Below are 27022 nucleotides of genomic sequence, written 5' to 3'. Positions count from 1 at the left end.
AGAAAAATAATATATCCAAGTTTACATTAAAGACATGAACCCGGCTTATAACGATAAAACGCACTCCCACCTAGGCAACATCACTCACTTTTTGCCCATTTTAACGACATCCCTACCTTATCCACAAGATATCAAACGACACTTTTGTATTACAGAAACCTTAATATCAATACAAATTGAAGACATCTGATATATTCTAACGATAGCTAGTAACTCTACCCGAAAGCGCTGTCAGAACTATGTTGTGCACTCCACACCGAAACTGTGCAGTAGCTACTACCACTCAACGTAAAAGGGAAAGGATAATACCAGCTAAGAATATTCCCCACCAAGAGAATATGGATCGGTTACCAAAAATAGTGATGATATTAATATACTATCGAACAAGCAACATTTGTGAGTGATGCAGTTAAAGTTTAATTTTTAGAAAGACTTTTTTTATAATTATAATTTGTAAATACGAGGGTTGTAGATTTTATTTTAAATTTTTTATTTAAAAATCTAACTTAATAGTGACGTTCTGCAAGATATGATTTTAACAGTAGATAGTGAAGTGTGGGATTCCTTACAGAAGCCTCTCATTACTATTTCATAAAATCCGCTGTCCCTCAAGTAAGTGTCCTTAGTCCCCTCCTGTACCTAATATAGAAGGCTGATATCGCAACAACAAACACTACTACAGTTATCATGTTCGCAGATGACAGCGAGCAATATCCAACAATGATGACCCTCAAGTAGCATCAGAAAACCTTCAAATACACCTGACACTACTACAAGAATGGATGAATAGAGGGAAAATCAAAGTTGACTACAACACAATCAAATTACATTTACGAACAGAAACACCATATTCTTAAGAATCACACTAAACTATTACTACCAATAAAAACAAGAGTCAAATACCTGGAAATGACAATTGACCAAAAGCTTACTTGGAAAGCACAAATCTTGGCAAAAAATACCCATATCAACATGAATATACGTCAAATAAATTAATGGCTAATAGGTTGAAAATCGCAGCTATCTACAGATAATAAACTTCTTTTTTATAAGTGCCATATTAAAGCTAATATAGACATATAAAGTGCAACTATGGTGCTGTGCCAAGCATTCTAATATGATCGTCATTCAGAGAATCAAATCCAAAATACTCAAAATGATGTTCAACCCGTCGTGGTACGTTAGTAACAAAACATAACATGACGACTCTGGTATGCCGTTCGTTGCAGAAGAAATCAGCAGACTAACAAGAAACTATCTAGAACACCTGCCAGCCTGCCACCTGCTACCCCAAAGGGGAAGCAAGGTAACTACACCTCCAACCAGAAGTCAGATGAAGATTAAAGAGACACTGGCTAACATTTAATGACTTCATTCTTTAATTGCAGCTTTAATTTTAATCTTAATTTTAATATTTATTTCAAATTTATGTTAGGATTAATTTAATTTGATAGTGTTAGTATTGGAAGTATTATCAGTGGATAATTTCTTCTCTTATGCCTATACAATATTTACATTTACTAATAGCTCCCAACAGCAGATTGTAAATTTGACAATTTAATAATAAAAAAAAAATAACGTCTAGACTCTTATTGTCTAGAGTACACCTAAGTATTTACAAGAACATCGTTTTATACCATCGCTGACTGTATAAAAGACAAAGCAGAAATATATAAGAGGGATTCTTAATGTGTTGAACTAAGAATACCTACCTACCTACCGGAACAGGTGTGCTGTACGTGCCCCATTCGTCGATTGGGTGAGTTGAACAAATCCGTTAATTCCCCGTCCTGACTTGGCCACTACATGTGTTAAATGTAGTCTTCCTTTACTGCCCGATATTTTAAAAACCTACATACCTACCGGAACAGGTGTGCTGTACGTGTTCCATTCGTCGATTTAGTGCGTTGAACAAATCCGTTAATTCCCCGTCCTTACTCGGCGACTACATGTGTTAAATGTAGTCTTCCTTTATCGGCCGATGTGTTAAGTTAGACACGTCCTTCCGTAAACATTTAATAACAAAATAATTTTCATATTTTTTCCGTTTAGACCAAAATAAATGTTTTGAGGAAAACGAATTCTGTCTCCGACTATTATTTACTACCCGAGTTCATCACAAACGGTATAGATCTATAAATCTTTAGGTTATATCTGTCCCTTTTTTTTGTTTAGGAGCACTACTAGAATCTCGTTCCAGTCTTTGCTAAATTTGTTACTGTGGAGACATCTATTAAATAGCTCTGTCTCTCTTACTACCTATTGCAATCCAAAATGTACATAATTGTTATATTATCATGAGCAAATAAGAAAATGTTTTTAAAAGGAGATCGTAGCTATACGGATACATAAGTTTCTGCTAAGGAAGATTTAAATTTTCCCGAAATAATTGGAATTTAAAATCGGGATATAACCAAAACTCTCCAAAATTAATATTTAAACCTATTTCGAAGTTCTAAGGACTATACTTCATTATTAACCTCTGCTCCATAATGTATACAAACATCGTATACATATTTGAGAAATTTTGGTAAATGTCAACAACTCTCTCTCTACTGATCAACTTCCTAAAAGTTCACGACTTTTAGGTGTCTGCATATTTAATGACATATTTATTAATAAGACCCCTTTATTCATTATTCATCCTAAGGATGGATTGCGAAGTTTTGGGCTAAATTATTTATTAAAGTCATATAATGTGTACATCGAAAACCACTTAGGAATATACGAATTTTGTATAATTATGTGCCACGCAATTTTATTAAGCATTAAATATTTTAGTATTATATTATCCACAATTACTACCGCAGATGACAGCATTGCAATCTCAAAATAATGAGCTGATCAAAAGAATCAAACAGTTAGAAAAGGATAAAAAAAAGGGAGAGATAAAGGTTAAATATGAAATCGAAGAAGAAAAATTAGCTAAGGAGACAGAGTGGATACGAGTAAAATCAAGAAACAACAAAAAAAAAAACAATGGGTACATCTCTATCACCGCAACTCTAGCAAAACCCCTTCATTAGAAAAGCTGCATTGCCACCGCCAATTAAAGTGGAAGGTATCAAAGACTTTAATAAATTACACGATGAACTTACAGTTGTCAATAAATATTTACAAGTACTTAATTATTAATGAGAATATTAAAATCAACGCAAAGGGATAGGAATGGTTACAGAATTATAGCTGCCTTACCAAAAGAGAATCTACTCATGACATAGCTATAAGAATAAACAGAATCGCTCTATAAAAGTATTGACATAAAACTGCATTATTCTTGCTTTAATGAGAAACTAAAGCAAAACTTTAAAGAAATAAAGGTTACAAAATTCTAGCAGCTATCGCCAAGCTACTATACAAAACCAAACAAGTAATAAACATGTTTACGCTGACGTTTAGAAAAGATGAAGGTGTCAATAAAATATTTGGCATTACAGATGTTACAGGAATAAGAGTGGAAATTGTTCCACTAAAGAATCATAAATTATTGCCCCAAAGTAAAAAATGCCCAGCCCATGAGCATACGCAAAGCTACTGTGCGAAATAACCTCGATATCTGATATATACAGGAAACCACAGCACCAGAGAATGTGATAAACCAAAGAATGCCATTCCAAAATGCGTGTGCTGCGGCGAAAGCCATCCAGATAATTATTGTGAAGGACCACAATAGATCTGAAAAGGTTGTAGTGGAATAGGCCGAAAAGCCACCTCTCTTAATCTAATTATTGTGAATGCATAGTCGACAAGGAACTTAAAGACTAAAAACAAGTGAATGAGAAAACCTATGCTGCCTGGAAAACCGCAAAGAGAGCGGCTTATACTAACTCGAGCAAACCCAAACTAATGATAAAAAAAGAAGATAATACAGTTAGGTAATGGCAGGAAGAACTACTGCAAATGACACTAAAAAAAATAATCAGAATTAAAGAACATCAAATATTGACATAATACTTATTAGCACACATATAACCTTATTTTAGAAAAAACTTGGAAAAGCGCGGACAAAGAGCGATTCCTAATATCAAAAATGGTTAGTTAACTAAGAATTTTAGAATGAAATGCCAATAGCCTTCTAAACCACACCAACAAGAATTGCAAACTGTTCTTAATATAAAAAATATTAATATATGCCTTTACGCCGAAACACACTTCACTAAAGACTCATATACCAAGTTTATATGTGGTATACCTATCAGGTATACCACACTTCTTTTTCTTTTTTAGCCTTAAGTAATCCAACTTTGGACATAGGCCTCCCCCAAATCAATCCAGTGTCTTCGTTTTTGCGCCACTTGCTTCCAGTTGTGTCCTCCGATCTTCTTATTGTCATCAGCCCATCTCATTTGTGGTCTTCCTCTGCTTCTCTTTCCTAACCATGGCCTCCACTGTTTTTGTATTTTTTGTATTTCGTGGTTCCATCTCTTATACTTCAGTCGGGCATTGTGTCCTGCGAAGCTCCATTTCAATTTGGCAGCATGTTCTCCTGCGTCTTTTACTTTGGTTTTGCTTCTTATCCATTTGTTTGTTTTTTTGTCTATAAGTCTCACCCCGACCATTGATCTTTTCATCGCTCTTTGTGATTTTACTATTTTATCCATATTGGACTTGGTGAGTGTCCACGTCTGTGAACCATACGTTAGTATAGGGAGAATAAAACCAGAATTTACGATCAGTGTATTCCCCCTATACTATACCACACTATCCAACCAAAAAATACAGCTTAAGGAAGCGCAATAATTATAAAACACAGCATACAACAACAGGGGATGAGATGGCAAAAAAAGAATTACAATCCAATGAGATAATTTCTTATTGGGATTTTTTTCTTGGCGCTTGCCGCTAATCAGACCACCTAAATACCGATTCTGATCATCGTAGTTAGCAAGTTTATTGAATTGAGTTAAAAAGGCGTCACCTTTCGGTTTCATTGACGTTCCCAAAACAACAAAAACCGTGGCACTTGCAATCGGGCCCTACCTCATGAGTGGTGGCTCTCAGAAGTTTCACAACGTCACAAACACGGCCTGTTTTTCTTCTGTTTATCAGCAGCAGTCCCCACATCTACATAACTACAATCGCTACTACTATTTTCCATTCTAATCAGTATGTACTTACTACTTTACTATTATTCAAATATAATCAACTGACAAACTAGAACACAACAACGAAGTCGCTAAAGTAAGAAAGAGAATAACAGAAAGGCAGCACCCGGCCCGACCTGTTAAGACAGAGAGGGGTCGCCTTTGAACTCTGACGGTTATTCCCTCGCAGCGCGCAAATTATTATGGTTCTACCCCAGTACACCGTTTTATTTAACATTTGTAATAATAAAAGGACTGTAAATATTTTTCCTTTTCCTCCGTATCATCCGAAAGTAATATGTATTCAAAACTTCGTCATTTCAATTTCGACCAAAAGTGAACTATGATTGTTTCTCCCCATTTAAAATAGAGATAAGAAATCTAAATAAAAGTAACTCTTAAATCGATTACAGTCGTATACAAACATTCAATATAATAAATTAAAATTAGAAACATGTATAGCCATAAAACTGAAAGATTGACTAATGTTAGAAACAGGAAATGCATACTTCCTCGGATTTCATCCATTAATAATACATATTTGATAGCAACGTGAAAGCCCGAAGGTGATTGAATGCATTGTTTCATCCCTTAGCGCTTTTTAATGCGTAGACCGCACGCAAAGCGATCATTTGTATACACATATATTGGCAAGCAAAATCTGCAGTAACAGCTTTTTTCAGCACGAGTAGATGAATATCTTCGGCAATTAACAAAGCGATGTTTCCGTTGTACATTATTTATGCCATAAAAAGACAGTGTTTAAACGCGATAAGAATTAATTTTCTATGTAGTGAGTGAAATGGGGGAACCGATTTTTTTCCTTGATTTTTACTGTTCGTAGAAAATGAATGTTTTGACACTGTAAGAAAACATTATATAAATGGCAGTCAAAAGGTTGGGATACTATCGGAAAGTATCAAACTCTTTTGTGTCAGAATTTAGAAAACAGAGTAAATGTGGAAAAACGATATAACTCCAAAATCATGCAAATGAGATAACCTGAAAAAACTGTTTATTTTAAAAAGTATACATTACACATGAAATATGTATATTGCAAGTTTAAAGACAATAAAATTCTTTAAACGAATGTAAAGAAAAAATTTAGTTTTGTTTTTTATTAAACGACATACGCGCCCAAATGTCACTTGGAGTTATACCGTTTTTTCACTCAACATTATAAATGCGTTGAAATATTTACGTTTTAATAAAATAAAACAAAAAATTTGAATAATGTGTATTATTTGTAAGATATTTGGCCATATAAGTTTTTAAAACGTAAAAGCATTATCATTTTTGAAAGGACCTAAAAGAAATGATACTTATTAGTCTTCCTGAGTCGCCTCAGCGTCAATATTGGTGATTTCCCATGACGTACTGTGATAATAAAATTCCAAAACTTCTCCTGTCATGTCTCGCATTACATTTTTAAGATTATCAATTTTTTTTATATTGATTGGTATTTTTTTAGTGTATGCAGGATTGGTTGGTAAAATTTGGGTTGCTTTTGGTTTGACTAACTTGAAACTGCTTGTGATGAATCCGCCAACATAATTGCTAGTTGTGACGTACCCTGGTGTAGAACTATCATAAGTAAATTGCTTGTAATGTGATGTTATAAATTTATCCTTTGTTCCATCGGAAGACTGGGTGATTATTTTGTAGTGGTTCGGCCATCAATTTTTGTAGTCAATTATGTCTTTATGACATATTGTTGAAATCGTAAACGTCTTTAATTTGCGACAAGACGGAATCATATTTTCGTAATCTTCTGGAACATATATTCTATCGTATTTTCTTACCACTCTCTTCAAAGTTCCAAAGTCCCTGTCGCCCGCCAAAAACGAGTGACCACTCAATGGGAAGTAGTGACAAATTTTACGAAACGATCTAATAAATATCTGACTACAGTGTTGTTCCGGTTTTGGTCCGGACAACTATCAGAAAATATGTGGCGCTCTTGAATCTTTGCTGGCATTTTCTGTACATAATTATTAACAAACGTACATACCTTACTGGGGTTTTTCGCTGCTTGTCCTTCATGGTATGTATAAAAATGTCCAGTACCTTTTTTTAAATCGTGTATTTCGAACCCATATAACCACAACTGTCTGTAATAAAACATTTCTTAAACATATATATATATATATATATATATATATATATATATATATATATATATATATATATATATATATATATGTATATATAAAATATAGTCAAAAACTATTCCGCCAACATCTTCTCTTTCATGGCACAAGGTAGAGATTTCCTTAAGTTTTGAGTAAAATTTGTTAGCTCTTCGTTTATGGACTACTAATCCAGCAGCGGCAACTCTCGTTTAAACTCACATCCTTAAGTTTTGTGCCCACTCTTCGCATTGTCCACAAACATCAACTTGAGGCCGCCCAAATTTCAATACAAAATTTTCTGTAACAAATTTTAAATAAAATTCATATTTTACTGTTCTTGCTAAGTCTGGGTTTAGTTTTATAAACAGGTTATACATAAATCTTAACGTTTAAGGTAGAATCAAGATAGGTGATGACTTTTGAACTGTAGTGAGATGTTTTTTGAGAAAACGATTCAATATGTTGATGAATTTTTGCAAAAACCTCAGACCGTAAAGTATGTGGTCGATTATTATGTTTAATACCTAGATCTCTAGGAGAACTTTGAGAAACAAACAATCTATTTAGCCGTTGTAGTCTAAAGTTCGAGATCAAATGCTGTACAAAAAGGGTGACATATGTGAAATTATGAATATAATTTCAGTTATTGAGTCTTACCAATTCTTCTGCTGCACATACACACACTCGCGGTATTTAGAGGCTTTCAGTCGCGGTTTTTCTTCATACGGGGAAATTGTCCGGTTACCGGTTTTTGAATCCGTGTTTCGCGGTACTAACACTGAGATCACGAGATATAGCACATTTGCATCTGTACACGATTTAAAATAGTACTTGCGGTATTTTTCGCGTAACTATAAGCGAAAGAGATAATTAGAGTGGAGAAAAAGCGTGGTAAGTCTGTACCAAGCGATAGGTAGCGATAGAGAGATTATACGTCTGCCTAGTAGGACTCAGCAGACGAAAGAGAGGACGACTGTTTTTAGCAACAGTCAGCAGTCAAGAGAGAGTGTCCGTTATCATCGAGAGACAACGGGGAAGAGAGTGCGACTTTCTTCTTTGCCGTCTTACAACTGTCTGTATTTCTAATGGAGTGGGGTTAAAATGTGAGTAGGAAGGGTTGGAGAACGGGAAATAATTGTAAAATTGTGGTAGAATGGTAGCTAGTAATACAGCGAAAAAATTACATGATTTTTCTCATGTAAAAAAATTGAACAAATGCAGATTAAGAAAAACTGTTTTACATACGTGTTGCTTTTCCAAAGTATTTCGTATGTAATATGAAAACGTGACTTCTTGGGTTTTTTCCCTAGATTCTCTCTTTGGTCGCTTTCTATAGTTGAGCCGCTGAAAAGATGGAATGATCATGTGAATGGCACGCACTCTTAAATATTCCTCTTCCTATGTTACCACTTTTCCCACGTTTACACCGCTCAACAAATACGAACTAACAATGTTGCTATATTATATTTATAGCGTTTTTTAGAGGTTATTGATTTACATTAATTTTAAACATTTTCACAAAATTCACCAGCCAGCGAAAGTGAAACACAAATCATGATACATAAAACATTTAAGTAATAGTATCATGACACAAATAATGACGGTGTAAACAGTTTCCCATAAGGTCTAGTTTCGAGCGCCTGTCGATGCTTGCATTGAGTGATCATGCGACCTTGGATTCCATGTTTTAAGCGGCCAGGGTATAGTTACACGCCTACATTCCATTAATCCTTGCAAATAGACATCTTGTTCGTCTTTTGATATATATTTAGGGATTCTACAGTATTCACTGCCTTCCCTCGCTCAACCGTTTCCATCTCTCTCTGTTGTTCCATTCTCCATCGTTTAGTCCTCTCTTACTCATGGCGTCGTCTACTTCGTTCCTCCAGGATTTTCGGGGTCGTCCTCTTTTCCTCCTTCCTATGGGGCTCCATTCGGTTATTCTCTTTATCCATCTGCTAGTTCTTCTTACATGTCCATACCACTTTAGTCTTTTTTGTTCTATATATGTTAGTATGTCTGTTTCTATTGATGTTCTTTGCTTTATTTTGTCATTACTTCTCCTATCCATTCTTGTTACTCTGCAGCATCTTCGCAGGCATTCCATCTCTGTTGCTACTATCTTACTGCTGTTTTTCTTGTTTATGATCCAATTTTCAGCCCCATATGTCATAATACTTTGCACTAATGTTTTATAAATCTGCGTTTTTGTCTTCATATTTAGGTGTCTATCCCACCATACTGAGTTAAGTTGTCGGATTGCTGTTCTTGTTTGTCCTAATCTTTGTGTAATTTCTTCCTCTGTTGTTGCCTTTTTCGTGATTATAAAACCCAGGTATTTGAATTTATCCTTTCCTTTGATTGTTACGTTGTCATCAATCTGTAGATCTTCTATGTCTTCTTCACTTGTAGATAGGTACTCTGTTTTCGCGAGGTTAATATCTAGGCCAGCCTTGGTATATTCTTCTTGTAGTTTCTTCACCATCTAGCTGAGGTCTTTTGAACCTTTCTCATATAAAGTCTTTAAAACAGCACCTTGTTTGTCCATCGTAAGCTTTGACATGCATTTATTTTTACATCTGAAAAAAAAAGTTGATGTATAGTAGACTCACTTTAAATAATTGGGGTTAAATTAAATACATGCTGGCATATCTAGAAGTTTTTTGTTATATTGGTACAACGTTTGGATGTGTTTATGAAACCAAACCTTCTGCCCGATAATAAGAATAAACATAAGCTTAGGAATATTTACATTTTCTGTCGAATGTCAAAAGTACCCGAATTTAAAGTGTTTTTTCTCTACAAACCATTATTATTAAAAAATAATATTATACTTACGTGCAGTCTGTTTTGACGGACATTTTGTTAACTACTTTTCCAATTGCAGTTGTGTGTTAAAGTCCAAGAAGACGAGCATTCTTTCTTTCATTTTTCTTCCAAGTTTCTGGACACCTTCTTTTCCTCTTATTTTGTAGTCCCTATGTATCATAATTTTCACTGCTAGATATTTTAAATTTCTCAAATACTGATAAAACCTTAAATTATCACAAACTTCTTACACTGCAACTATCAAGCGTAAATACTGAATAATAATAATCAGGTGACTGCAGCCGATGATACGAGATACGCAATATTGAGTGGAAGAACGATAGGAGTTGTATCGTTATTCCACTCAATGCCAAATTGTACCTCGCTTTTAAAGCGTATACTTAACGGCTATTGTACGGTTCTTCGACTCAGCAGATAGATCAATAGTTAAAAAGCAATTTGGCTATCTTCGCTTGAAATGTCAATTTTTGGAGTTATATCGTTTTTCCAATCACCGATTCAATTGAAATTAATCAATAGTTACGGTGTTTGTCAAGAATTGTATTATGAACAACAGTGTAAACAACTTAAAAAGAATCAAGCTCTCTGATTTGTTTTCTCTATATCGCTAAAGGGACATAAAAATATTTGTTTTAAATTGTTTAGCACGATGAAAGGCAGTTAATGCAATTTATTCAATTTTCACTTCTGCTGGAGTTCCATAAAGTTTGCTGTGCTGTAGATGTCTAAAACGAACTTTCATACTTTGTTTGATGCATTTTCCGCTTAACTTCGTCAGTCACCAAAAACGTAATTACGTTTCAGTACCATTAAAGTAATTAGAAAATTACGGAATGCATTTATGTATTAAAATTGGTATAAAAGTTAGTTCAGATTAGTTTGCGTTATATAAATTTGTGATCTTTTGATCTGGTGAAATGAGATTTTTGGAATAGATAAGTTGAATCAGATATGTTTGAACGGGAACAGGAACTGTAGATATTTTGTAATATTGAATAAAATATTTATGTTACCAATATTTTCTTTAAATGTTAAAATTTTTGTGTTATATATTTTGTAATTTACGAAGTATAAATACAAGTTTTATGAATTCAGATCTTTTCTAAAATAGGCTGTAATGAGGATTCTAAGAACTTTTTATTTTAAATAGGGCTACGATCCATAATAAATTAATCAATAAGGCTCTTGGTTCCTTAAATATTTATCCCACATACGTCCGATATCAATAAAATTAAGTTCTAGAACGGAATTAGGAATTATTGTACTCAGCTTGTAGAAGAAATTAAACCGTTTATGCATTATTTACAATCTTTCTCTGGCCTGATTTTAAATTGTGGTAAAAAAACGGCGGCTCGAAAAAGACTGACCCTTTGGAGAAGCATTGTAACTGTATTTACTGCGAAGCTTTCCTTCGTTTATAAGTTCTTTTTGAATGGAAATGACTGTGCCATGATAAGGTAATGTTTTTTAAGCGGCTTATTAACCAGAAATCATATAATAAACTACGACTTAAAATATGCTTGTTAATGCAGACCTGCATTATAAGCCTGGACAAAATAGTCTACTGGAGGCCGTTTAAAGTGCGATAAAAATTCATATTTATAGAACATTATTATTATTATTTTTATATAAGTATACATATTTTATTTACGTCTAATTAAAGTTTCGCTTATTTATCAAATAAAAGTAAGTTTATTGAATCACTGGTTAATAAAATTAATAATGGGGTGTGATAAATCACATTACAGACGATTATATTGTTACGCATTTCTATAGGTTCAGGAGTTAATTAAAGTAAACGTAGTTTAACCAATTTTATGTTTTTAACCCACTTTACTATAAAAAAACTTACTAAATAACAAAAATCTCATTACCAATAATTATACATATGTTTTAGACATTCATCTGTTCTGGAGTTCAACAACATCTGTTTTAGAGTTTCGAAGGAACGAATGCAAAATCAGTACTTTAACATAAGATTTCAAAAAAATACAGATAAAGATCTCGAGAAGTTTACTGACAAAGTGGTTAATTCGATTTCTAGAATTATGTTATAACCATTTTCATTGTTCTTGGCGTGTGCGTGTCAAAACACTTGCAATAAGTTGTTTCATCTGTCTTTCCTTGTCTAAGCTCGATTCGTTTACCTCCTCCATTGGCGGAGCAAAATGTAGCATGTCAAAAGAAATAATAGTTATAAAAGAAAATTATAAATTATTTTTCATTAAATTATTAATAACGGAATATACGTATAAATTGCGAAGAAGTATTGTTCTAGCTTGCAGTACAATAGGACAGGATATAACGAAAAGTACATTTTAAAAGGATTTTGAAATATACCCAAAAAAGTGTTAATTATTTAACCCACTTTAATTAAAAAATGATACAGATTTTTTAAGTTTTAAGCACTGTAGCGAATTCTTAACTGTTACAACGTACTGACCTTGATTAAATAGCTAATCAGTCATCGTCATCACTGAAACTGTTTTCATCATTGGAATCTTCCGCCAAATCGATGATAATCCTACTTTCATTTTCATCATATGTCACCATTTTTGCCCAGTCGTCCTGAATTAATTTTTCAGTATGGTTAACACAACTCGCCCATACTGCAGGTGTTGCCTCAGCTAATGCATAGCCCCAAACTTTTTTCACTGTTTCATCTCCACGTCCATGTTCTCCAATATGACGATCATAGTATTGTTTAGAAATGCCCCAGACCAACTCAATCAGATTATATTGACAGTGATATGGAGGCAATCTCAAAACCTGATGCCCATGTTCTTGGAGTAGCTCGTCTATAACGTACCTGGTATTTTGTGGTTTATTCTGGCGACAAGACTCAATAGCTCTGTCTTGCCCAAATCGTCGTCAAAAATTATTTTTTTCGCTCGTAACCATTCTTGTAAGTCCGATTTTTTCCAACTGACATTCGGTAACTTTTCTATTAAAGAGCTATGGTATGAGGCATTATCCATAATAATTAGAGATGGTTCCTCCAACATTGGTATCAGCTTTTCGGAGACCCACTTTTTAAAAGACTCTTTATCCATAGAATCATGATAGTCTGCACTCTTCGATTTCGTAGAAAACAGTAATCCAGCATCTTTAACAAATCTTTGCCTACTTCCGGCATGTAAAGCAACAAAGCGTTTACCTGTATTTTCGTGTCCTTTTCTGATGCTTTTCACACAGTCATCTTGCCAAGTACGTTTATATGCCCCTTTTAGAAATATCCATGTTTCATCTAAAAAGTGGGCTTGGACTTAAAAAATTTCTCATATAATGCCTCAAAAAATACAGTCGTTTGGAGACAATACATGGTTTCTCACATAGGACTTGTCTACTATTTTCTAGTTTGTATGAAAACCCACAATTTTTCATAAGACGCCACAAACATGTATCAGAACCGTCATAGAGATTGTTTCTTAATTGTGTATTTAGAACTTTAATTGTAACGTGCTCTCCTTTTGCTTTCATGCCATACAGTACATTTCTAATCTCTCCTTTTATAGTATCGCTGACATTTTTTGTACATTACGTGACTCTCCTGGTGTAGTAAGAGCTGCCCCTGTCTTGTATTCACTCTTTATTCTTGTCACTGTGCGAAGACTGATTTTCAAAGCGACCGCTACTCGTTCATGTACCGATGATAACGAAAGCAAAGGTCCGTTGTTTTCTTTTTCTTTTTTAAAATACTCCAATAAATGAACTACACATTGTCGCATTTCTCCTGTTATCGTTTTTCCCGGAATTATTTTTATTAAATAGAACAATTAGTTATTCACAACAAAAAATAATAAGTAAAACTGTTCGGAACAAATTCCAACAATGACTGACTAAAATCGACTAAATCAACATAAAATATCAATGGTAATTGCTACAATTATAAACCTATTAGCCAGCTCATTCAAGAACAATGCCACAAGTCATTATTGCAATGGGTATCGGAAGAGAGAGAGAGTTAATTTATAATAAACTGGAATTTTTAAGGTGTCGAGAGTATTATTTTATGTAATGGAATTCCACGCAGTAAGAGCTCAAACTATTAATTAATTAAAAACTGTTTACTTATGAAAACTATTTCATCAGCTACTTCAAACCTGCACAGATCAGGGTAACATGTTAAAAAAAACACGTCACTGCCAGCTATCTGTATTCGTAAAGAGGCCGAACTTATCACCGACACCGTATCGGCCAAACGCATCGGTGTTATTGCTACAATACTGGGAGACGTGAGTGGTCTCTTCATGACGAACGTGACTCGCACAATTGAATTACGCATCTGTGTATCAGAGAGAGACGAATATTAAAAATTCCGTAGTAGCTTATTTCAGGCACACGCCAAGAACGATGAAAACGAGTATACCAATGTACAAGGTCGTTTATCTTCATAGTAACCAGGTACGGTCTCTCCCTGGGTCGCTGCAACTTGGGACTCAGACCTTTACTTCTGGTTGGTTGGTCAATACAAACTGCTTTACCTGCCTTAAAGCTATCAGGAGTAGATTTCTCATTGAACCTAACCTTCATTCGGTCACCGGTAAATTGTAGCTTATTTTTGGCAAAATCGTGGACCTTAACCAACCAATCCTTTAGGTCGCTAACATACACGGGGAGCGTCTCTTGGTCCGCCTCTCCGTCTGGTAGATTGTGATATAGGACATCGATGAAAAGCTTCATATCTCGACCAGTCAATAACATTGCTGGAGTGTTACCAGTTACTTCATGTTGGGAGCTTCGGTAGTCTATCAGAAACAGAGGCACCAATTTGTCCTAGTCTCTCTGATGTTCATGTAAAAAACAGGAACATGTATTTGTTGATGGTTCGGTTATGTCTTTCTACCCTGTCTTAGGACTGAGAATAAAGCGCTGTCGTTCTGGTCTTCTTTATTCTGAGCAAAGCCATCATGATCTTTCAAACTTCAGATTCGAAGTCGCATCCTTAATCAGAATGAAGCAAAAGTGAAACTTTTGTTGGGAAGCGGCATTTACAAGCAGGGCCTCAAAAAAAAAGATTGCTTCTTGGTTGGGTAGTGCAACTACTTCTGGTTATTTGAAAAAATAATTCATAGAAACAATCAAATACTTACTTCCTGTTGATGATACACTGGAAATGGTCACAGAATGTTAACAGCAATCAGTTCCTATGGAATCCTGGTGATGTATTGTTGGAGTTTTTCCGTTATAGGTCCCTTCTTAGATGCACACAGGTCACATCGTTTGCACCATTTTTTACGTGTTGCTGACAATTACCCCAATAATACCTTACTCTGACTCTTACATGACCTTCGGAGAAGAACTTGCGACATTGTTCTTGTTCCATCTAGACTCTTTCATTTACGAATGATGACGTAATCTCGCAGACACAAGGAGTCCCACTAAAGCCAGTAGCTCTTCACTGCTTGCCCATGTTTGGCAATCTCCTCACACTGTAGCCTAGCTCAGCTGTCCAGCTACTGACGGACTATCTTTAGATCTGGATCTTTCGTCGGCTTAAGGACTAGCTTCATATCTGGATCTTATTTCTGCTCACGGACTAGCTTTAGATGTATATCTTTCTTTTGTTTACAGACTATCTTTAGATCTGGACCTTTCTTTTGCTCACGGACTAGATTTCGATCTGGATCTTACTTCTGCTTAGCTTGCAGGTTTTCCTTGGTTAGAGCTTCTTCCTTACTTTCGCCCTGCATGGTCTTTTCGAGAGATTGTAGGCATTCACATTTCTCTCTCTCTCTCTCTCTCTTTCTCTTTCTTTCTTGTCATCTCCCAATTACTGAGGATCGTGATTTCCTTCAATATTTCTAACATTTTTTCTCCATTATTCTCTATCTTCAGCTGCTCTGAAAGATAGTAGAATGAGTTTCCAGCTGAATTCCTAATTTGGTTGGACCATCTAGTTCCTGATTGTCCTTTTGGACTTCTCCCCGAAACGTTTCCAGAAACAATTAATCCCTCCAAACTATCGTCACCTCTGCGAACCTTGTGACCGAAAAATTGCAGAATACGTTGTAAACATATTGTAGACAGCTTTTTCTTCTTCTCGAGTTGGTTAAGAAAGGAAACGTTTATCCTATGAGCTTTTCAGCGCTCGCGTCCGCGAAGAGTGTAAGTCTCTGCCTCTTATAGAAATATTAAGAATATAAGGGCATTCACCAGTCTTATCTTTTTTTTTGATTTCTCAGCGCTTTCTGTTTTTCCATAGTTTCATTTAACCGTCATGCCCTTGTCATTGTATACCCTGTAATCCTTAAGAGACTTCAGTTGAGTCTTCTTTTTCAGCATACTTTTTTTGCTTGTATCTCTCCTTACGTTACCTTTTAAGTATTGCATAATAAAGTTTTTCATACCATTTTTTGTGACTCTTCGTTTCCTTCCGCTTTTATTTACACCAGTACCAGATTAGTTTTTTTTTCTGTTTTTTTCTAATTTTTTATTTTATTTTCTACGATGCTGACCTTTTTCCTTATTTTTGTCATTTCTATTTTTAGTTCATTGTTTTCTGTCATCTTTACTATTTCTTGTTGGTAATCTTTATTTTCCTCTCTGATAACTTTTTTCTGATTTCGCAAAGTAATTTTGCTTTTAGGTATACTTTCTTGGCGTCCTTATCACTATCCGTTAATATCTTTTTGGTTTTGTTAAAGGGAGAATCAGACCCCCCCTCTCTTTCTTTCTTGTCCTTTGATAAATAATTATTTCTGTCCTGAAAGTACACCGAAATCTGGTAACTCTGTTAACTTATCGAACAATAATTTCTACTTACGATAAGTGCTTATGAAAATCCTACCTAATATTTATACTACACAAACTTTGTCTTTCTGTACACACAACACAATTCTAGACTTAATTTTCTACTCACACTATATTGTACTCTTAACATTGTGCAGTATATCACTTCTTGTAATATAGTGCTTTCTATCACTGTTTACTTTTGCGATAAAAGTAGGTAAAATTTTATTAGGTACTTCTCACTCCAATGCAAGGTTGCCAATAAGCCAGAATAAATAAAATAATTCTAAAATTATTGGTAATTATAAAATTAAATCATTTATAAGTAATTATGCACACTGTGAAGACGTAGAAATGCCATTGATTAACTTATGATGAAAATAATGTACATTTTCATATTAAAATTGATGGTTTTTAATAAACGTTAACCTCTCCTATCAATGACAAATAAGCAATCCTTTTTTATTGAATGATTCTACAAAACAGAACGTATCGTATATTGTTAAACAGTAACACCTGCTGAAAGTGATTACAGCAAACAAATATACAATTTTATCTCGTAATAACAAGACAATAATCTAGAGTTTCGAAAACTCTACGAAACAATGGAAAGCGGATAAAACTTTTATGCGAGCACAAAGTATACTAATGGCCATTTTTCATTCAATTTTATCAAACTTTTTAACAAGGCTACTGAAATTAGGTGCTTGTGAATGGGATTTTTAAGCATTTGAGTTTTGCCAGAAAGATAAATAAATTATTATTGGTATATAAAAATCAAGATATTTCGTTTTATATTTGTGTACCAGTACCTACAGAAAAATGGTATTGCTAGTTGTGTACATTTATCGATATAAGGAAAACTATTATTTTTATGAGTTTAATTTCTTATTACTATCTTCATCTCTTAAATTAATTTATATTTAAATAAGAATAAGCCACAATTAAAGGTTAAAATACGTTTATTGACGTTTCAATTTCCACTTCGGAAATCGTTCTGAAATCCGAAGTGGAAATTGAAACGTCAATAAATGTATTTTAACCTTTAATTGTGGCTTATTCCCATTTAAATATAAATTAATTTAAAATGCCACAAGAAAATAGCTTCAGAACAATATTCATCTCTTAACAAAGAGAGGGACAAGAAGAATTGACAAGAAAGACTAATCATTAGATTAAATAACTATTTTGCAAAAGAGTTAATTTTAATAAATGCAAATTTATAAGACTGGAGTGAAAAACAACATTAAAACTTTTCAGAACTGTGGCAGACAGGATAAAATAGGGTATGATGATCGCCAATGTCCCTTAAGGATGAGGTATACTAAGAAGAAAAGACTTAAAATTGATAATCTCAAAGCAAAATTAGAAGAAACAAATACAATTACAATTGCTATCGTATCATTGGACAGAGTCTAAAATGAGTTAAAATTCAGATGGAAAAATTGTCGTATATTCAACAGAGCCTATCTAATATCAAAACCATAAGTGCTTCAAATGCATATCATTTTTTCAAGAAATATTATAGAAATAAGAGTTTATTTATACACCTTATAGAGTAAGAAAGAAGAGTGAAGTATGTGCAAAATTATGAATATGTGGCTAGAGTACTACACACTCATTGCTCTACCATCTAAAGGGTAGTGAAACATTTTATACGAACTGGAACAAATAGGCGTAAAGCAGGCAGTGGCAGGAAGCGCAAAACTAGCGCTTTAGATGATCGTTTTATACGAGTCAACGCTTTGCGGATCGTCATTTAACAGCGGTGCAAACAAGAAATCAGCTTCAAGAGTTTCGAGGCAATAATGTAAGGGTATTTAGAGTTCGTCGAAGATTACATGAATTTGGTTTGCAAAGTGGCAGACCAGCAACTGTGCCCAAATTACTTCCACGGGACGGAGTGGCTAGACTACAATTTTCCAGTGAACATTTACATTGGAATTTAGGACAATTGAGTAATGTTCTTTTTACGGATAAGTCGAGATACTGTCTTCACTCATCAGATAAAAGAGAACGAGTATGGCGTTGAACTGGAGAGAGATTTGCGAAGTGCGTTTTCAGTCACCGCGTTAGCCATGGAAGGAGTTCGGTGATGGTATGGGCAGGAATATCCCAAGAGACGCACACTGAATTAGTATTTATTGAGGGTTCGTTCACTGCACACCGGTATATTGAGGAAATTTGAGCGAACCACATAGTATCCTTTTCTCAATATATCGGCAATGATTTACTATTAATGCAAGATAATGCGCGACCCCACTCTACGCTTGGTAGAAATATTAGAGATCGCGAAGTTGCCCAGCCTCAATTAACGAACTTTGCTTGGCTCTAGAAGAGGAATGGTAAAACATCCAGCAATATGATATTCACAACCTCATAGACAGCATGAGCCGACGACGTATACAGGCAGTTATAGAGGCAATAAAATATTAAGTTATCTTTTAGTAGTTTTTCTTAGTGATTTACGTACTTAGGTTAAGTTTCATTTAAGTTGTTTTTTAGGTTTTGTTATTGTTATCATTTCTCATTAAAACCAAGATCATTTCGTTGGTTTTATTCATTATTTAAATACAGTGCTTCTGAGATGTCGATATGACATTCCTTCGATATCAATCACCAAAAGCCCATCGTCGTAGTACAAATTAATACAAAAGATAATGGTAATAATAGGAAAAGTCGTAAATTGTGGGTGGAAAAGTCATTTCGCTCCTAAATATGAATCAATTCATATTTTTGCATAAAACAAAAAACATAATACTTAGAAGACATGGTTGAAACCGAAAAATAAGGTTTTATGAAAATCCGCTAACGTTCCCCGTACCTTTTTTTGTATCTGAGTATGTATTGGGATAAATATACTAAATACATAATAATATACTAAATTGAATATATTCAATAAATCCAGTGATTAATAAAACGTGGTTAAAAAATTCTACAAAATATTATTTTGTATATAATTAACCAAAGTAAATAACATTTTAAATACGATATTTACTTTCGAAGACTCGTTATTTAACATAATGCCTAGTAAACTCACCTTTTTAATGCAAAACACGGAGCACCTAAAAAGAAAATACAGAATTAATCCCAGTGTTAAACAAAATTGAAATACTGTGAACGTGAAACGAGGCAGCGCAATTTTAGCCGAATAAGAAAACTTAGAAAAATACATAATTACACTTGCAAGGATGTAATTAGCTGCAACTGCAGAATTAGATGTACTTGTTCATCATCAAATTGAAATTTAGTTATATTACGTAAGGTATATTAAATTTTGCATGCTTAAACTTTATAATTCAGGTAAAAGAGTGTTTTAAAGTTTTTACTAAATGAGTACAATTTGGATTAAACATTGTTATACATTTACTAAAATATTTATTTGATGGAAAAAATGGTAAATCTTAGATTAATGTGGACATTAGAATTATCAAATCGTTTAGTTCCGGAACAAAACGGTTTCAGACAAAATCGTTCGGGCATTGACAATATTCTTGATCTAGAATCTGACATTTATGAAGCGCTAGCAACCAAATTGTATTGCAATATTTTTCGACTTGAAAAGGGCATTTAATACTTGTTGGAAATTCAATATTCTGCAAGAACTACATCCATGGAATATTCATGGAAATTGGTTGAAATTTATTAACAACTTTTTACAGAACCGGTCTTTTTGCGTAAGAGTACATAATACTTACTCAGAGGAGAAAAGTGAATGGAACACCCCAAGGATCAGTACTTAGTTCAACTTTATTCTTAGTGGCAATAAATAATATTATTAACAACCTTACTAAACCTCTAAAGGCTCGACTTTTCGCGGATGATCTTGTTGTCTATATCAAAGGAAATAACACCGAATCAATGACAAACGCTTTGCAGTGTTTTCTAAACCAATTAGAACAATAGTCTCTAATGACCGGTATCAAATTTTCGGTAACAAAAACATCAGACCAACACACACAACACCAAAAAGGTTTCATCAATGCCCCCTACATTAAAATTATACAACACTATGCTCCTATTTAAACCAACGGCAATGTTGTTAGGTATGTGGTTTGATCAACAACTTACTTGGCAAAAACATATAAAACAAACAATTTTAACATGCCATAAAAGACTGAATCTAATGAAAACATTGGCAAACCGAAATTGGGGATCAGATCAGGAAACTCTGTTGAGAATATATAAAACACTAATTAGATCTAAATTAGATTATGGATCAATTGCATATGCATCTGCTTTAAAAACACTACTTAAAAAACTTGACAGCATACACAACACTGGTATTAGAATTGCACTCGGAGCCTTCCGGACAACTCCCTCCAAAAGCATATTGAGCGAAGCCCGCGAACCACCTCTAAATTACCGAAGAATATACTTAGCTTTAGCGCATGCTACATCTATAGCCTCAAATATAAAAAACTTCTCTACTGTAATACTTTTAATAACAAATATATTAATTATTACAATAATAAGCCCCGTAAACCTTATTACGAGAGAATCCGATTATATAGCTCCAGACTGAACATTCAATTCCCAACAGTATTTCAAACAAATACCAATAACTATCTACCTTGGACTATCAAACAGCCCAAAGTTATTACAGCGTTAAGTATATATAATAATAAAAAAAGTAACCTTTAATAAAGAAGCCTATATGAGGCAGATAAGTAACCTACAAGAAGACGACACTACCGAATTCCAAGATTTCAGACAGAAAATTATTAATGCATACACTTCAAGTAGCTCCACCGAGAACGGCACATATACAGTGCCATACTGGTAGAATTATGAGATCCAGAGCAAGAGAGCCGAATGTTTTAGACTTAGGCGTACGGCACAAAGGTATAGGACTCCACAACACACTGAAAACTACAAGCGAGCTAAAAAAGAATTGGGTAGAGAAATTAAACGGGCGAAGCACTCTTGCTGGCATAACCTATGCACAGCACTAGAAGATGATGTATGGGGCGAAGCCTATAGAATTGCCACAAAAACATTAAGAACAGAGACCCCATACAGCCTTTGTGCAAAAAAACGGAAGAAAATAGCTAATACCCTATATCCTGCTAAGACCCCACAGCAGTTCACTCAAAATAATGTCAACGTTCGATCTGTTGATTTTACGGCTGAAGAAATAGCAATAGCGCCAAAAAGTATTAAATTAGGAAAAGCAGCTGGTCCTGATGGTGTGCCTCCTGAGGCGATAAAGATCATCATAGAGAAAAATCCTGAGATGGTTCGGAGGATCTTCAATGAACTCCTCCAGAAGCAAATGTTTCCCATAATGATTAAACAGGCAATACTGACGTTAATACTTAAACCGGGCAGGGATCCCGAGATTGCCAACTCATACAGACCGATCTGCCTTCTAGACAGCCTGGGTAAATTTTATGAAAATCTTATTAAAAATCGCCTAGAAGACGAATTACAGATAAATGGAAGTATATCTGACAAACAGTACGGATTCAGGAAATGTAGATCATCCATCGATGCGGTAAAAGAAATAGTTGACACTGTAAAAAGGACGAGGAAGAAATGGGCCGCCCTCGTGATGTTTGATGTGAGAAACGCTTTCAACTCAGCCAACTGGGGTCATATTATCACCTCACTGGAAAAAGCAAACGTGTCAGATTATTTAATCAATATAATTAAAAACTACCTTAATGAAAGGTATGTCCAAGTGGCAAAACCTAAAGACCTGAAAACATCAGCAGGTGTACCGCAAGGATCCGTACTAGGACCAATGCTTTGGAACATTTTATATAATGAAATCCTAGAAATCGACTATGGAGCAGAGACCAAAGCTATTGCATACGCAGACGATTTAGCTCTACCCATTCAGTATAACAATAACTTGGAGTTAGAAATGTTAGTCAACAGAAGCTGTAGAAAAGTCAAAAGATGGATAGTGAAACAAGATCTAGAGTTGGTAACAGAAAAAACAAAAATTCTGATCTTGAAAGGCCCTAGAGCCCGCCCAAACCTGGCTTTTGTGGTAGGTAGTACAAGTATAGAGCCTACGTACTGTGCTAAATATCTGGGCATCCAACTAGACACAGGTCTAAGATTTACAAAGCACCTGATGAAAGTAGTCCAAAGAGCAGAAGAGAAAACTGCGGCATTAATAAAAATTATGCCAAATATCGGCGGTCCAAGTGCCCTCAAAAGAAGAATGTACCTTCAGATTGTGCATTCTACCCTCTTATACGGCGCTCCCGTATGGTACGAAGCCTTGAGAATGGCTAAGTATAAAGAACTGCTTGCAAAGGCACAAAGGAAGCCTCTACTAAAGGTAGTAAGCGCATACCGGACTACTTCTACGATTGCCCTACAGGTCATAACAGGTACGCTCCCCATTCACCTCCTAGCTAAAGAAAGAAACACTTTATATAACAGAGAAAACGGTCATTTACCGGAAATAAAATCCGAAGTAAGATCACATATGCTCCAAATATGGCAAAATGAATGGGAGGCACAAACGGAGAAGGCACAATGGACCAAAATGTTAATCCCTGATGTGGTAACTTGGTCTAAATGTAGGTTCAGAAGGTTAAATTATTTTTTTACACAATTTCTCACCGGCCATGGCTCCTTTAGGTCGTACACGTATAGAATAAAGAAGACAACAAATGATTTGTGTATAGATTGTGGCGTCATAGACGACGCAGAACACTGCATTTTTGCTTGCACTACTTTCCAAAGAGAACGGAATAATCTAATATCAAGGCTAGGAGTGATAACGCCCAACAATCTGATACAGAAAGCGACGCAAAACAAAGAATCCTACGATGTTACTATCGACATAATTACGCAAATTATAAAGAAAAAGGAGACGCTAGAAAGAGCGAGACAGGAACAGGGTGGTTGAGGTAACAAATTACATATTACGCTGCCATGAGTTCTTTACAGCTCGGCTGCACGACGGAATAGACGGCACCTTTACAGCCAGATCTGTAATTATATTACGTACGTAGTTTTCACGACCTCATGCCTCTTTTAATTCACATTCCTTCCTTGTCAGGCTGAACACACCTGCACTTTTTATGAACCCATATTTTGTTTCCCCACAATACCGTCTCTGCATATCATTTTAAGTGGTTCTTATCGTTGTTAGGTAAGAACCCTTTTACAATTTTCTCCCAAATTTTCAGACTGCACAAGGCATCTCAATGTTTCGTTCACCGATTGAACTCGTCCGGGGGTGCCTTGTCCGAAGAAGGGGTGGTTTTTAGTTGGTAGGCGACTGGCCAGGGGTGCATGTGGCGCATATAATCCATACTTTGGATGCTATGTCCTAGCATGTGCTCCTTTCCGGATCGAATCCAACAGTACTAGGGACATCTTCCCTAGTCGGTTTAGAACCTTTCCACCTCAGTCCAAAAAAAAAGTATATATAATAAACATGACGCTAGTTCTATTCTATCTATCTAAAGTTAAACTAAATGCAATCCTAGATCAACAACACAATGAGTGGATTAAAATTTATACAGATGCATCCAAAGGTGAACTTGGCGTTGGAGTAGCAGTCGTAACCCCAAATGACACTTTTCAATTTAAACTTCCTCTAAATTCCAGATTCTATACTACAAAACTATTTGGTTTTCTCAAAGCCTTCAAGCAAGTAAATATTATAAATATTAAAAATATAAGATGTACACTGTAGGTATACTCATTCCTATCTCTTCTCAAATAGTGAACCTTCAAAATGCGAAACATGCAATACAGTAGACAGTATAAAGCACTTCTTGATAGACTATCCTAAATATGTACATCAAAGACAGTCTTACAATTTGCCAAATAACCTGAAAGCACTCCTCAACAAAAGTTTAGTTCCGAACAATTTATTAGGTTACTTAAAATGTATAAATATGTTACACAAAATTTAACTTAATTAATTGTTACAAATGTTCAAATGCTCACAAATTGTAATTAATTGTTACAATGATTTATTGTTACAAATGTTAAATTTAATATTATTACAAATGTTACAGGAATGTCGCAAATAACCGTTGGGTGGATGGACTTTGTTTCTTTAAATAAAAAAAAAAAATATTTATGGACAATTATTTTAAATATTATTTTAGTATATATGCCGTATTTTATTAGCTATAATAATCCATTAATAATAATGAAACGAGCCGAAATATAGTCGTCAAATATAAAGTCATTCAGAAGTAACTAATTTAGTTAAATGTTTCTCCATAGCTAAAGGAGTAAATATTTCTTCCTCGCCGTTCAATTAGCTAATTTAATTAAACAGAAACTAATAGACTAGGCAATAGTGACACAAGTGTATCGAAGACATACTTGTTTTAATTTGATAATCAACAATTTTTTTTTAAGAAATGTAATGTATTCACCAAAAAGAACTATATTCCAGAATACATTATAGTTTTTTACTGTCATCTCGTAAATACCCCACTGGCTTCAATACAAAATTCTTTTGGGTTGAAACTCATGTTTTCCTTCTTTACGTGCCGTCTCTAATGAAAGTTAACTATAACTTTTGCAAATTCATCGGTATCTGGTGCTTTTTTTATTAGGATTTGTAGTGCTTGTCCCGTTTAGTCCTTGATGTTATGGAGCCAGGTCATTTTGTCGTCTGCCAGTAACACGTTTTCTTTCTATTGTGTCTTCCATTATATTAGATGAAGGAAGTTATATCTCTCGTATCTAAATATATGTCCAAGACAACATGTTTTTCGTTTTTAAATAATTTCTACAAGGTCATATTCTAAACATACATAATAAAACTTCCTTATTTCTAATGGTAAGTCCATTGAATTTGGAATACGGCAGGATACTGTATATATAGCATTTTATCATGCGATATCGTAGCAGTAGATCAAGATCTGGCTTGGTGAAAGATAATTCATTTTTAAAAACGCGTTTCTGATCTGTTATATTCTGCATTTGACTTTTTGTTCTGAACCTAAGATCTTATGTACCCAGTATCCTAGATATTCAAGCCCTTTAACTTGTTCAATTAGTTTGTCATTTTCTTTGTTTTTGTTTGAAGTATTCTTTTTCAAGATTGTTTTTGTTTTTTTTTGTATTAATTTTAAGACCATATTTTTCACTTTCGCTCACCTTATTTAGCAGATTTTGTAGTTTCTGATGATTAATATACCTTATAGTCATCATATCGGTTAAAGGTCAAAGTCTGATTATCTAGACTTTTAAATAACCAGACTAATTCGATAGTGTCGACCTTGTGTTAATAATGCATGCGTAAAATAATAAATTAAGGCGGGGAAAGCTGAACTGCCAGACACATTTTTTTAACGTTTTTCAGTCGTTCGGACGTTCAGTCCTTTGTTATTAGTATCCCGTTAAAATATGTCTATTTTGTTAAAAAAGTGACTCTTTTAAGTGTCAACGATATAAAAGCTTTTTCGCCAGTAGACTCACTAAGAGAATGTTATCATTTACCCTTAAATTAGAGTGACTTTTCTCTTCTACCATGTGCTCCCAATGTAAATTAGTATTCCATTTGCCGATGTCATTTAGTTTGCTGAAGTAATTTACACGAACACCTCTAATCATTAAGTCACTTTACAAATGAATCTTTAATGTTGACTTACAAGAAACAAATACAACGCGCAGGGAAAAGACTACATCCAAAAAGTACATTTAGAAAAATTATTAAATTTGTTTGGATCATGGTGTTGGTGTCTTTGAAATACATTGCCTGTGCTGATGGTCAAAAACCCTTTTGTTGAGATGGATATGTCCATTTGAGTAAATCTCACTTCCATTAGGAGAGAAGAGTATTTAAATCAGAATGGTTACCTTCTAGCAGAAAATTCTGTGCAAGTATACGCAATGAAATTTCTACCCTAGCGAGCAATTTAACTGAATATACATCAGAGCATGAACTACACGTAAGGGAGAGCGCCCACCAAACTGGCATGGCAAGTGGCAAGTAGCAAGTAGAACGCGTCTAGCATGTTACTTAAAATGTAACCAATGAAAACGAATGATTCAGGGCACACCAAAATGACAGTGACGTCATTCATTCTAATCATTCGTTTGTATTGGTTACATTTTAAGTAACATGCTAGACGCGTGCTACTTGCTACTTGCCACTTGCCATGCCAGTTTGGTGGGCGCTCTCACTAAAATTAACCTGCAAGTGTGAAAGAGGTGAGGAAGGGATTAGAAAAAAAGATGAAGCAAATGAAAAGGAAAGAAAATTTTACAAAGGGAGATGGCGATACGGATAAGACACTTTCTGAATGC

The 27022-nt window shown here is 34.6% G+C and overlaps 1 protein-coding gene across 6 annotated transcripts in view; it reads right to left on the bottom strand.

The window, feature by feature from the left end:
• LOC140445278 (octopamine receptor beta-2R-like) overlaps window positions 1–27022 on the bottom strand; it is a 1072317-nt gene that overhangs the window by 466532 nt on the left and 578763 nt on the right. For all 6 annotated transcript variants that reach the window (XM_072537203.1, XM_072537205.1, XM_072537202.1 and 3 more), the window contains one exon: window positions 19818–19842. The gene's annotated coding sequence lies outside the window, so the exon portion shown is untranslated. The remainder of the gene's footprint in view (window positions 1–19817; window positions 19843–27022) is intronic.

Source organism: Diabrotica undecimpunctata, chromosome 7 (assembly GCF_040954645.1).
Source record: "Diabrotica undecimpunctata isolate CICGRU chromosome 7, icDiaUnde3, whole genome shotgun sequence".
NCBI lineage: Eukaryota > Metazoa > Arthropoda > Insecta > Coleoptera > Chrysomelidae > Diabrotica > Diabrotica undecimpunctata.
The sequence above is the reverse complement of the archived record's forward strand: the minus strand, read 5'-3'. Positions and strand labels throughout refer to the sequence as shown.